The sequence below is a fragment of the Triturus cristatus genome, chromosome 2_2, assembly GCF_964204655.1.
Source record: "Triturus cristatus chromosome 2_2, aTriCri1.1, whole genome shotgun sequence".
Taxonomy (NCBI): Eukaryota; Metazoa; Chordata; class Amphibia; order Caudata; family Salamandridae; genus Triturus; species Triturus cristatus.
In genome coordinates this window covers 403,121,893-403,134,534 of record NC_140582.1, presented here as the reverse complement: position 1 = coordinate 403,134,534, position 12,642 = coordinate 403,121,893, and positions in this window count along the sequence as shown.

The following is a 12,642-nucleotide window of genomic DNA, read 5'->3' as shown; positions in this document are numbered from 1 at the left end:
GTACTCATGGTGTTATAAAGTGATGCACTCATTGAACCCTTGCCGTTGTAGAATTACCCAGGCTTCATTTATGTAATAGCCTGTTGGTTTATGTTTGGTAGGTGCCACCGCAAAATTAAAAATGTTTTACCTCATAACCTACTATCAACCGCCGATTTTCACAATAAACAACACACAAGTGTTGTCAGAAAAAGAAGACCCATACACTCAGTTATTTATTGGTAAAAAACATAACTTTTATTAAAACAACACAAATAAATGGAAACAGAACTTTATTCGAACAACAGTAAAACATGATAGAAGTGGGTGGAACTCATCCGGAAGCAGCATACAAAACCTGCAAGAGAAAAAATAAACATAAGTATGTGTGCCATGTCCAAGAGAACAAGCTTTTGCAAAGCAATAGGTCTCGCATTAACGTGAGTTTAAGCTATTGGCATAGTAAATGACAATGCATTTTATTGATGTTTTAAAGACAAAAATAAAAGGCATTGTTATTTGCATTGTCAATAGCTCAAACTCGCTTAAATGCGAGCCCTATTGCATTGCAAATGCTTGTTAATTGCTGGCAGGGCTACGACCAGGAGGGACCCAGCCCACTTAAAGCCCTACGCACTGTGTGTTTCAAGCAAGTGCCCTCTGCACGAGACTAAAGGCTCCTTGCCCAATTACCCAAGGCCCCCTGCCGAGTGACACTGGCTCCTGCTCACAGTATGAGGTTTGTATCCCTAAAACTTACCACCATTGGTTTACTGCATGAGACCAGAGGCAGCCTTAAGCCACGCTCATGATCTGGTATCAGAAAAGAGGCAATACCAGCATGCGCCCTGAAGTTCTCGTAAGGCGCCACGTAGGTGCTCTAAAAACGTCAAAATGAATACAATGAAATTGTGGTAAATAATTTTCCTTTACCGGGACTTAATTTGATGCGGAAACATAATAAAATAGCTCAGTAAAATGAGAGGCAGAATCCGTGGTATTAGAGGTTCGGAATGGGCTTTATTCCAATGAACGATTATAATCGGTTGCTCCAAGTTCCATCACCACGGAGGTTCAGGAAGTGAAGTACATACATTATTGACAAGAAATGACTTTTATAGTACATACATTACAATGAAGCGAATACAGTAGGCGTAACAATTGATAAGGAAAATGACGAGTCGTATGCGTAACCGAAAATGGGTGTAATAAGGAGTAGAAAGGAACATAATTGGTTATGATGTCATATATAGGTGGATCTATAAGATAATACTTGGCATGGATGCGCGCGCAGCGGCATGACGTGTGATTGACGTGCAACTAGGGGGTGAAGGGGACTTGACATTTAGCTCTACATGTGGCGACAGAAGTCTGGAGGGTCAAGTCAACCTAATCCCAAATCATATCTAACATCCTATGTTTAAAGAACTATGTTATCCACAAAAGAAGGACTCTTGGACAAAATCTATTCTATACTGACTGTGTGTGCGTGCACAAGCGTCTAAGTGTCTACACTAGATGCGAGGGCGGAATCTTCCATAGTAACAAGGCTATGAATTACTTGTATAAAGACAGAGAAGCCGGGCCTTTTTCTCGGTAGCTGCAAGAATGTTTACTTAAACTACTGGACAGGAATGCATCGGCTGAGGGGGGAGCAGATAACTCGAAGGTGAAATACAGTTCTTGGCAGAGAATAGGCTGATGTCAGGCTTCGTGAGCCGCGCAGAGAATGAGACAAAGTTCATGGTCACAGATGCAGGCTCAGACTGGAGTTTTCAGAGGCAGAAGGCAAGAAAAGCTTGATGACAGAATCAGGGCCTGCTTGCCTGGACTGTAAAATGGCATAAGTGAACCATATAAAGGCGGTGGCCTTTCGTACTTAGGAATGGAATATCCGGCCTATTCATGGCGGATCTGACAGAGGACATGTTGACGGTGGACGCACATGTGTTTGCGTCTTCATAACTGAAACTGGAGGGAGCATACATGTACTTGTAACATGCACATAGAACCGTTGGGGTCCAAGATAGGGGACATAACTGACCAGAAAAATCCATATTTCCACATTCCCTCCTTGTCCCCTACTTGCCCGTCAAGAGATATCAATCTTCATTAATCCATTGATCTGTTCATATAGCATCATTTGTTCTTCTTTCTTCTTCCGGAATCTTGAATGAAAATCTTGATGTGGAATGCACGATGTGGCACACAGACCACAGATCGCTGGTCCACATTGTACACATAGACAGCAACTGAATAGTATGAGAAGGCCAATACCTAGGAAGGATAGAACTCTCCATCCCCAGGCTGATATCACACTCCAAAACCAACCGGACCAAGTCCAGGTGCCTGGATTCTGGTGTATCTGGCTTACAATCTTGTGAAGGCGAGTTATAGCTTTATATACAGATGGCGAATTTTCTGGTATGAATACGCAGCAGCTTGATCCGATGACCCTACAAGCTCCGCCCCTATCAGCCAGGATGACATCAAGGACAAGACGATTTTGAAGCACAACAATCCGCATAGCAGACTGCTCTTCTGTTAAATTGCCTAAGGCGGAAATAGTTTCATTTACTACTGCTTCAAGGGTTCTAGTTAATCTACGTATCAGCTTACTATTAGTAACGGTACCTATATAGGGAAAGATGCCTTTATTGAAATCTGTGTATTTTTCCCATGCTGTTTCAGTGTAATCGACAATTGGGAGATCTCTCCGCTCTCTGTTGTGTACTAAATGAATATTTCTATAATAATCAGGAGGAGCTAGGAAAACAGGTGGCAAAAGGAATGCAATGTAGCAGGTACCATCCCAATCTAGAGGTAGACGCATATATGCAGTCTGACCACATATAAAGTAGGAGTGGCGATAAGCTCTAAATGAAGATTTGCCTTGATCACTGAATTCTACTGTAGTAGTGCATTTACTATGGCCCATATGTATGGAACCAACTTTTCTTACACACAATTCACCTTTCGCTGGGAATACTGACATGGTTGGTAAAACTAGTTCAACTTCGGATTCGACATTTAGAACCATGAGATTAGGAGTAAAGTTACCTAATCCATATACTTCATTTTCTAGATCAGTTCCTGTTCCTTTGGGGCGACCCTCCTTATCAGGGTAACAGACTTTGAATAAAACTAGGTTCAGATTTCCCCATACCCACTGGTCTTGGTAAACTGCTGTGTCTGAGTCTATGGAATTGATTAAACTAAACCATGCTCCACAGGAGCCATTATGCGTAAACGGATGTGGAAAGAAAGGCAAGACTCCTTCATAATTCTGATAGGGAGGGAGCCGGCCACACACCCAACAATTAGTTGCATTACTAGTCTGATGGGAATGATGTAACATACTAATGAAAGTGTTATTGCGCAGCGCGAGTCTATAAGACAATTCATGTGGCGGTAGGTCACTAAAAGAATGTTCAGCAGTAACATTGTAAACATTTCTGGCAATAGGGTAATATATGTGCAACAATATACTTGCAGTAATTATTAAAAGACTCAAGAAAAACAAGATTAATAATGTCACTATGCAGTGGCTACGCAGTGCTTTACAATACGCCTGTCGTTTCAACATTTTCCGGGTGCTTTCTCTACTCAGGTCCAAGGGATACATGTCAGAGACAATTCAACCGCTTCACCTTGGAGAGGACTTAAACAATCAAATTGCTCGACTGGTTGGGCCTAAGCTTTAGTTTATAGTGTTCAGAGTTGCTCTGTTCAACAAAAGGAAGTTTTGAGTCAATGGGTGAAGACACACGAGGTGGGCTGTTTACATCTGCAGGAAGTCCATGAAATTTCTTGATATGGCTTGAATGAATCCATCCTTTCTTGCCCTCGATCTTCACGGCTGTCCTTGTGGTCAGTAAAACCAACTTGGGTGTCTTCCACCTGGGCTCCAGCTGAGTCTTTCGGTCGAAATTCCTCACAAAGACGAGGTCCCCCGGAATTACGTCATGGGGTTTCACCTCAGTGTTGTCAGGAAAGGCTGCAGCTACCTGTGAACGACAAGATTGTAGTGCAGACATCAAGGAAGCCAAGTAATCTGTCAGCATATTACAGTCAATATCAGTTATTTTGCGTGGTATAGGCGTCCCCCACATATTTGGTGGTCTGCCGAAGATCACCTCATACGGGGATAGCCCTGTTCTAGAGTGTGCGACCATTCTTGTGAAAAAGAGTGCAACTGGTAGTGCTACTACCCAGTCAACACCTTTCTCCCTGCATATTTTGGACAATCTAATTTTCAGTGTCTGATTATGTCTTTCTACGAGACCTGCTGCTTCGGGGTGTCGGACACAGTGGAATTTCCACTGATAACCTAACAGAAGTGAAACATGTTTCATTAATTCGGATGAGAACGGCTGGCCGTTATCTGAGTGAACAACACGTGGTAAACCGTATCGTGGGAAGAATTCTCGAACCAACTGTTTGGCAGTAGTCGGGGCAGTGTAATCTGAAACCGGGTATGCCTCCGTCCAGCGGGACAGAGCGCAGACAACTACGAGAACATATTTGAATCCTCGACATCGTTCCATCTGGATATAATCCATCTGGAGGACTTCAAAAGGGTGATTAGGAGGATGAAATCCACCTTGTTCTACGGGAACACTTTTTCCTGGGTTGAACTGACAACAGATCATACAGGTACGGACCTTTTGTTTGGCTGCAGCTCGTAAATGCTTGTTGAACCAAATATGTTGAATGCTGTCTAGCATAGCTTTCTCTCCTAGATGCGCTGGACTATGGATAGTATTAATAATGACTTGGACCATTGAATCAGGGAGGAACCACACAGATTTTTCCTTCGTCATCCATCCTTGGTCCGTTTGGATCCCTCCTAATTCAGTCCATTTCTTTATTTCATCTGGTGTAGCATGTGTCTGGATGTCAATCACGTCAAAAGTAGGATCTTTAACTGTCATACAATGTGTCGGGACTATTGTCTTTGTCATGTCGGATGTTTGAGTTTGAGCAGTCTGTTTAGCTGTTCTGTCGGCTAGATCATTGCCTTGAGAAATGATATCAGTAACCTTCGTATGTGCTTTGCATTTCATAATCGATATTGCAATCGGTAGATGTATCGCATCTAATAAGGCATGTATGAGGGGTCCGTGCTGAATGTGGGCACCGTGGGAAGTTAAATAACCTCTCTCTCGCCACAGCACGCCGAAGTCATGTACAACTCCGAATGCATAACGTGAATCAGTGTATATGTTGACTTTTTTACTTGTGGCTTGAATACAGGCTTGTGTCAGAGCAATAAGCTCTGCGGCTTGAGCTGACAAAGTATTTATACGATTAGTTTCAATGACTTCAGTATCTGTTGTGACTGCGTAAGCAGCCACCAACTCTCCTGTACTTGTTCTCATACATGAACCATCTACATACAACGTCAGGTCTGGATCTGACAATGGAACATCTGTCAAGTCTTGTCTGGGTTTCGTCGTGATAGTGATAACTTCAATACAATCATGTGCAAGTGGGTCTGTTCCGGTAACTGGCAAAAGTGTGGCAGGATTCAATGTGTTACAGCGTCTGATTTCTATATGTGGCTGAAACAATGTAAGTTCGTACCCTGTAAGTCGCGCTATAGTCAAGTGTTGTGTTTGCGTTCTATTTACAAGAACCTCTACTGCATGTGGTACTTGAACTGTCAATGGATGTCCTAACACTATGGCATCGCTTTGTCTGATTGCTAATGCTGTCGCTGCCACTGATTTCAGGCACGCAGGCAAAGCCTGAGCTACGGGATCTAATGTACTAGAAAAATAAGCACATGGTTTGTGTGCTCCTGCTTGTTCCTGTGTGAGTACTGACAAGGCAGTACCTTCGCGTTCTGTAACAAAGAGTGTAAACTGTTTTCTGTAACATGGTGTTGCTAAAACAGGTGCTTGACATAAAGCTTTCTTTAGGCTTTCAAAAGCTTGTGTATGTTCCTGAGTCCAAGGGAGAACAGTCGATGTGGCTGCCTCCTGTGTTGTCAACTGAATGAGTGGTTTTGCTAGAAATGCGTATTGAGGGATCCACTGTCTACAATATGAAGTGAGGCCTATGAAAGCCCGCACCTCCTTTTGTGTCTTGGGTATTGGCATGTTAGCTATTAACTGAATGCGGTCTGGTGTAAGCTGCCTTCCCTCCTTGGACAGCGAGTGTCCAAGATAAATAACTCGCTGGACACAGAATTGCAGCTTAGAAGGGGACACCTTGTGCCCCTTTTCGGCTAGAAATTGTAAAACTGTCAGTGATGCTTTTTCACATTCGGGTTCGCTTCGGGCGGTGATCAGCAGATCATCGACATATTGAAGCAAGGCAGTGTTAACTGGCATGTGGATACTGTCAAGTTCTCGTTTCAGTGCTTGGCTATAGATGCTGGGGCTTTCTGTAAATCCTTGAGGTGCGCGTGAGAATTTAAAGCTACGTCCATTTAAACTAAATCCGAACAAATATTGGCTTTCCGGATCTATTGGGACGCTGAAAAAGGCATTCTTGAGATCGATTACAGTAAAGAATGTCGCTTCGGAATCAATGGCTGTCAATAATGACGAGATATCGGGGACCACAGGGAATTGTGGCACAATGCACTTGTTTAACTCGCGCAGATCAATAACCAATCTATAGACTGGCGGGGCCTTTGGATCTGTTCGTTTAAGAATCGGAATTATCGGTGAATTACATACATTGGAGTCTGTTTCTACAACCACTCCTTGGGCAATGAGCTCGTCAATGATTTGTAGTAAAGCCACTACAGCATCTGGTGGTAACTTGTATTGTCGCATGCGTGGTAGTACCACTCCTGCCTTTAATGTGACTTGATATGGTGTAATATTCATGCATCCAACATCAGTAGGGCCTTGTGCCCATAGATGTGTAGGTAAAATCTGCAATCGGGGATCCATGTCTCTAGACACATAATGACCTTTAAAATCACGTAAAAACAATCTTACTCCTTCCGGAGAACAACATATTATGGCTCCTAGAGCCTTCAGTGTTTTTATTCCTAACAGGTTTTCTGGACATGATTTAGTAAGCAATAAATCGGTAGTTCGGGTCAAAGGTCCTATCGTAAGTGGAAGAGGTTGTGACACTTCATTAACAATAGGCTTTCCTGAAAAACCAAGGGAAATATTCTGTGAGCCTGAGAGGGGTGCCCCTGGAACTTCACTACGTTTTATGGTCGTTCGACTTGCCCCTGTATCGAGTAAAAATTTTCTGTCTTGGCCTAATAATTCACTATGTACATAAGGTCCTTCTTGATCTACAGGGATCTCGATAAGGGGTAAGTCAACTTCCCTCTCTAGGCTGGTTCATGCGTATCGTTGATAATCAGGATAGTCGTACTGTGCGGTCTGGTACAGTTGTCGTGTCGTGGTTTGTGTGGCAGCAACAGGCAGCGCTGGTGCAGCTGGCACAAACTGTATTGGCTGTTGTGCGGCTGGCATGGACTGTGCATGCTGCGGAGCTCCTTGTTCATTCTGATCTTGTCTGAGTGGCCGTGGTCTTTCTTGTGTTTTACCTATGCTGATATTATGTTTCAAAACTGGACAATCGTGTACGTAATGACCTGGCTTTTTACAATAATTGCATGTCCCTTTTACAGGTCCGGCTGAATCACCGGAATGTGTCATACCCTTCTTATGTCCTTCAGCTGGAACTGTCTGGGAAACTAGCATTTTCATTTTCGTGTCTTTCATGCGTCTGTGTTCATGTTCTTGTTCCTCTCTAATTCTATTGTGATGGTATTGTAACATTTGTAACATTTGTGATGGAGTGTTACCTTGCCAGGTACTCTCGAATTTTAATACTCTATTCTTTACTTGGGGTAGAGCATTTTCTACTAATTTTGTTACAAACAGATGTGGGTATGATTCGCTACTTGCTTTTATGCCACTATTTATACCAAAACATTTTTCAAATCGGGCATAGTAATCACTAGTGTCTTCATCTTGCTTCTGTTTACAGGCTGAAATTGTACCCCAATCTTCCTTTTTCGTAGTTAATAAACGTGGCAGTACCTGTACTAGTAAACCTGGTAATGCCTTAGTTTTGTCCCCAAGCCCTGCTCCTGCAGTTCGGGCCTTTTCTTCTGCTTCTAATGCTGACCATTCTATCTTTTGGTCTCCTACCTCCCACTCTTTTTCCTTGAGTTTTTCGTAAATGCCAGCAGGCATCAATACCTTCAGTATTGTCATAATGTCGGGATAGGTATACTCCCCCATGAGTAACATGTCTTTAATTTCTCGGTGAAAACCCGCTGGGTCTTTGTCATGACTGGGTACCACTTTCTTCATTTGTAACAATTCTATTTTCGATATGGGCGTATATACAAATACGCGTTTAAACTCATTGTCCTCGCCCTTTATTGGGTGCACTTCTCGTAAGGGATTCTGTCTGTCCATGTAATACGTGGTTCTTTCCTTGATGGGCAATGAGACACGATCTGAACATACAAAAAGAATATACTGCTTTCTTGATTCTAGAATTTCTTTAATTAATTTAGTACCTGAACCTCTCCATCTATTCGCGAGTAATTCGGTCAATATATCAGGTAAGGGACCAGGATCTGAATGTTGACTCCGATATAGTATAATGAGTTGTTGAATCATATAAATCCCAGCTAACCTCTGTTCATCTGGGGTGAGATTCAAAAACGTGCGTGCTACTGTATCATCACTATATTTTCCGGGACTGTCCACCCAATGGACAGCTGACCTGGCTAATTCTTGTTCATCCATAGAATCGAGGAAATGATAACCCCTTTGTTCTCGGAGTAGTTTGTCGGCGGCTTGGAACGAATGCTCGTTAGACCTTATATGGACTATGGGTGTTGGGAAACCCCTGTTATTGTCTGGACATATCGGACGTATCGGGTCAATAAGACATCTATTACTATTACAAGATCTTCCTCTACCTACATAGGCTATAGTGTCGGATTGTCCTGTGGGCAGTCCAGATCCTTCCTCCTCGTTTTGTTCGAACTCATCTACCGCTAATCTTTCTTCGTGTAGGCGTTCTATTTCTTTACGGATCTTTCGGCCCATGGCTATTATACAATTCTGCTTATCATGTCTTCCTTCTGATATATTCTGACTCCATCTGGTAAGAATTTGCATTGCTTCCGGGTCTACCCCCGGTCGGTCTTCATTTCTGATCACACAATTTATGAGGAAACGTAACAGTTCCCCCTGTATCTCCACTTTCTGGTATTCCATAGCTCTGTTAATACATTCTGGATCTCGCCCTGTTTGGACAAAATGGTATATTTTATCTAGATGCGCAGTCATTCCTGGTAACTTCCCTAAGTACACTGCGGCTCGTCTGATACGTAATGATGCTAGGGTCATTTCGTCCTCTTTTCCGGGCACAGGGTCATATCTACAATCTATCAGAAGTTCCTTAAGCGTACGGGCATTTATGAGTTTGGGTGTACGTGAATGTGCTGACTCTTGAAAAGTAAGTTTATTTATTCTGGGTGGCGTAGAAAAAATATTGGTAGCACCTCCCGTAGCCCCATCTAGGGTGTCGGGTGTGAAAGGATTCGTAGAACGCGACACAGCAACTATAGGTGTGGACACAGCTATAGAAGCAGCTGTGGGAGCAGATGTAGAAACAGATGTGCTTGCCGGACCTTGTTGCTGTAGAGATACGGGTACCGGATCTTGGCGTTGAACCTCCCTGATAGGTGGTCTATGTGGGGCGGAATTAGCATACTCGGGAGCTGCGTCATCTAAATATGAGGAAAGAAAAACATCTTCTGCGGTTCTAGGATGCCCCTTAGGATGTACCTTTATTGGGAATAATGGGGGTGGCAAGTCTTTCGGTATCTCTGGAGTAGCCTTAGGTAATCCTTCGGCCAGAAGGGGATACATACCATTCATAAGGGCATTTCTTTGTCTGTCTACTTGTTCTGATTTCACTCGGATACCTTCCTCAATTAATAGATTTTCTTGAACTTTATTGGAATTCTCTTTACTCTTCTCTTCCTGTCTACGTGCTTTTTCTGTTCGTCTATGTGATTCTTTACGCCATAATTCAATGGCATCTTTCTGTGATTGTCTAGCTTTCTTTTTCCATAATTCTTCCTCTATTTTCACGATGCACTCTGCATCCCAGGTCCCCGCTGCGGGCCACCTCTGACTTTCTGGTAATTCCTTGGTGTAGTCTACCCATAGATCAAGAAATAATATAGCATCTAAGCCATGTTTATGATACATGAAGTACCCTGGAGTGTCCCTAGGAGGAATAGGAACGGCTTCTTCGAGTACCCCTTTTCTTGTAGTGATCTGTCTTAGTTTCGAAAAGAGCGGCATATTGAGAACTGATCTGATACTTAATCTTGAACACACTTAGTACAAAAGCACAATAATGAACAACCATTCATACCACAATATGCAGGACATTTAACACATTAAACATTAAACATTAAACATTCTTAACCTTTAAAATAACCAACAATGATGATCGTCTGCATAACTAATCATCAAGCATAATTCTTGACACTAACTAGATACTTCGGAATACTTGATATACTGCTAAACAGTACATATACACTGCTAAAACAGTGCAGACCGGATTTGTGTACCCAAACCCGTCTTGACCGGCACAACCTATGTGCACGTCAGAAATGCCTCCCCAGCAATGGTACTCACCGGGTAGCTTCGGAAACGGAAGGCCTCGGAAACTGGACTTGGACCGGACTGGACTCGACTTGACTCGTCGGAAACTGGACTTGACTTGGGACTTCGGAAACTGGTGGGCCTCTGTATACCTCGGATCTTGCTCTCTCAGCTAGGCTCTGGTCGGGATACTTCGCACTTCTCACCGCCTCGTCTGGGTGTTGATCGCAGCCTCAGTCGCCCCCGCTTGACCGGAGGGAGATACCGGAAATCCTGCTGGTACGCGTTATTGTCCGTCCAGCTGTGGCAGGAAACCGGGCCTGCAACTCACCGCCGGCGCGTGAGATGAGAAAGTGTCCCTATTCGGGCGCCATTCATGTGGTAAATAATTTTCCTTTACCGGGACTTAATTTGATGCGGAAACATAATAAAATAGCTCAGTAAAATGAGAGGCAGAATCCGTGGTATTAGAGGTTCGGAATGGGCTTTATTCCAATGAACGATTATAATCGGTTGCTCCAAGTTCCATCACCACGGAGGTTCAGGAAGTGAAGTACATACATTATTGACAAGAAATGACTTTTATAGTACATACATTACAATGAAGCGAATACAGTAGGCGTAACAATTGATAAGGAAAATGACGAGTCGTATGCGTAACCGAAAATGGGTGTAATAAGGAGTAGAAAGGAACATAATTGGTTATGATGTCATATATAGGTGGATCTATAAGATAATACTTGGCATGGATGCGCGCGCAGCGGCATGACGTGTGATTGACGTGCAACTAGGGGGTGAAGGGGACTTGACATTTAGCTCTACATGTGGCGACAGAAGTCTGGAGGGTCAAGTCAACCTAATCCCAAATCATATCTAACATCCTATGTTTAAAGAACTATGTTATCCACAAAAGAAGGACTCTTGGACAAAATCTATTCTATACTGACTGTGTGTGCGTGCACAAGCGTCTAAGTGTCTACACTAGATGCGAGGGCGGAATCTTCCATAGTAACAAGGCTATGAATTACTTGTATAAAGACAGAGAAGCCGGGCCTTTTGCTCGGTAGCTGCAAGAATGTTTACTTAAACTACTGGACAGGAATGCATCGGCTGAGGGGGGAGCAGATAACTCGAAGGTGAAATACAGTTCTTGGCAGAGAATAGGCTGATGTCAGGCTTCGTGAGCCGCGCAGAGAATGAGACAAAGTTCATGGTCACAGATGCAGGCTCAGACTGGAGTTTTCAGAGGCAGAAGGCAAGAAAAGCTTGATGACAGAATCAGGGCCTGCTTGCCTGGACTGTAAAATGGCATAAGTGAACCATATAAAGGCGGTGGCCTTTCGTACTTAGGAATGGAATATCCGGCCTATTCATGGCGGATCTGACAGAGGACATGTTGACGGTGGACGCACATGTGTTTGCGTCTTCATAACTGAAACTGGAGGGAGCATACATGTACTTGTAACATGCACATAGAACCGTTGGGGTCCAAGATAGGGGACATAACTGACCAGAAAAATCCATATTTCCACAAAATAACAAGCCCACGAGTTGTGTGTGCGAGCGCACACGCGCTAAAAGCAAATTTTAAAAAGCACGTGAGTGGTGCTCAGAGGCGCTTGAGTGAGTGCACTGGCGATAAGCGGGTGTGTAATCACGCATCCTGCTCTTTTTCAAAGCACATACTCGTGCTTGTGGAGCGTGGCTGTGCACTCCCGCTAGCCGTATGCCGCCACAAGCACGAGTATGTGCTTTGTAAAAAGAGCTGCACGACGACTAAAGGTCTCCTATGCAGTGCATGCGCCCTGCGTAGGCGAGACCTGAAAAGAAAGGTAGTCAGAATGAAAGGAAGAAAGTGAGAATGGGTCAGAGAGCGAGTGGGTGGAAGGGAGAAGGGGAGGGAAGAGTCAAAAGAACAGAGGGAGGAGGAGACAGAGCGTCGGACTACTTCACCCAGCCCTCACTGTTCACCTCCCGTCACCCGTGTGTCTGGGATGCTGGGGTCCGCGAGAAAGAGTGCGGTCCAGCAAGTCTTTCA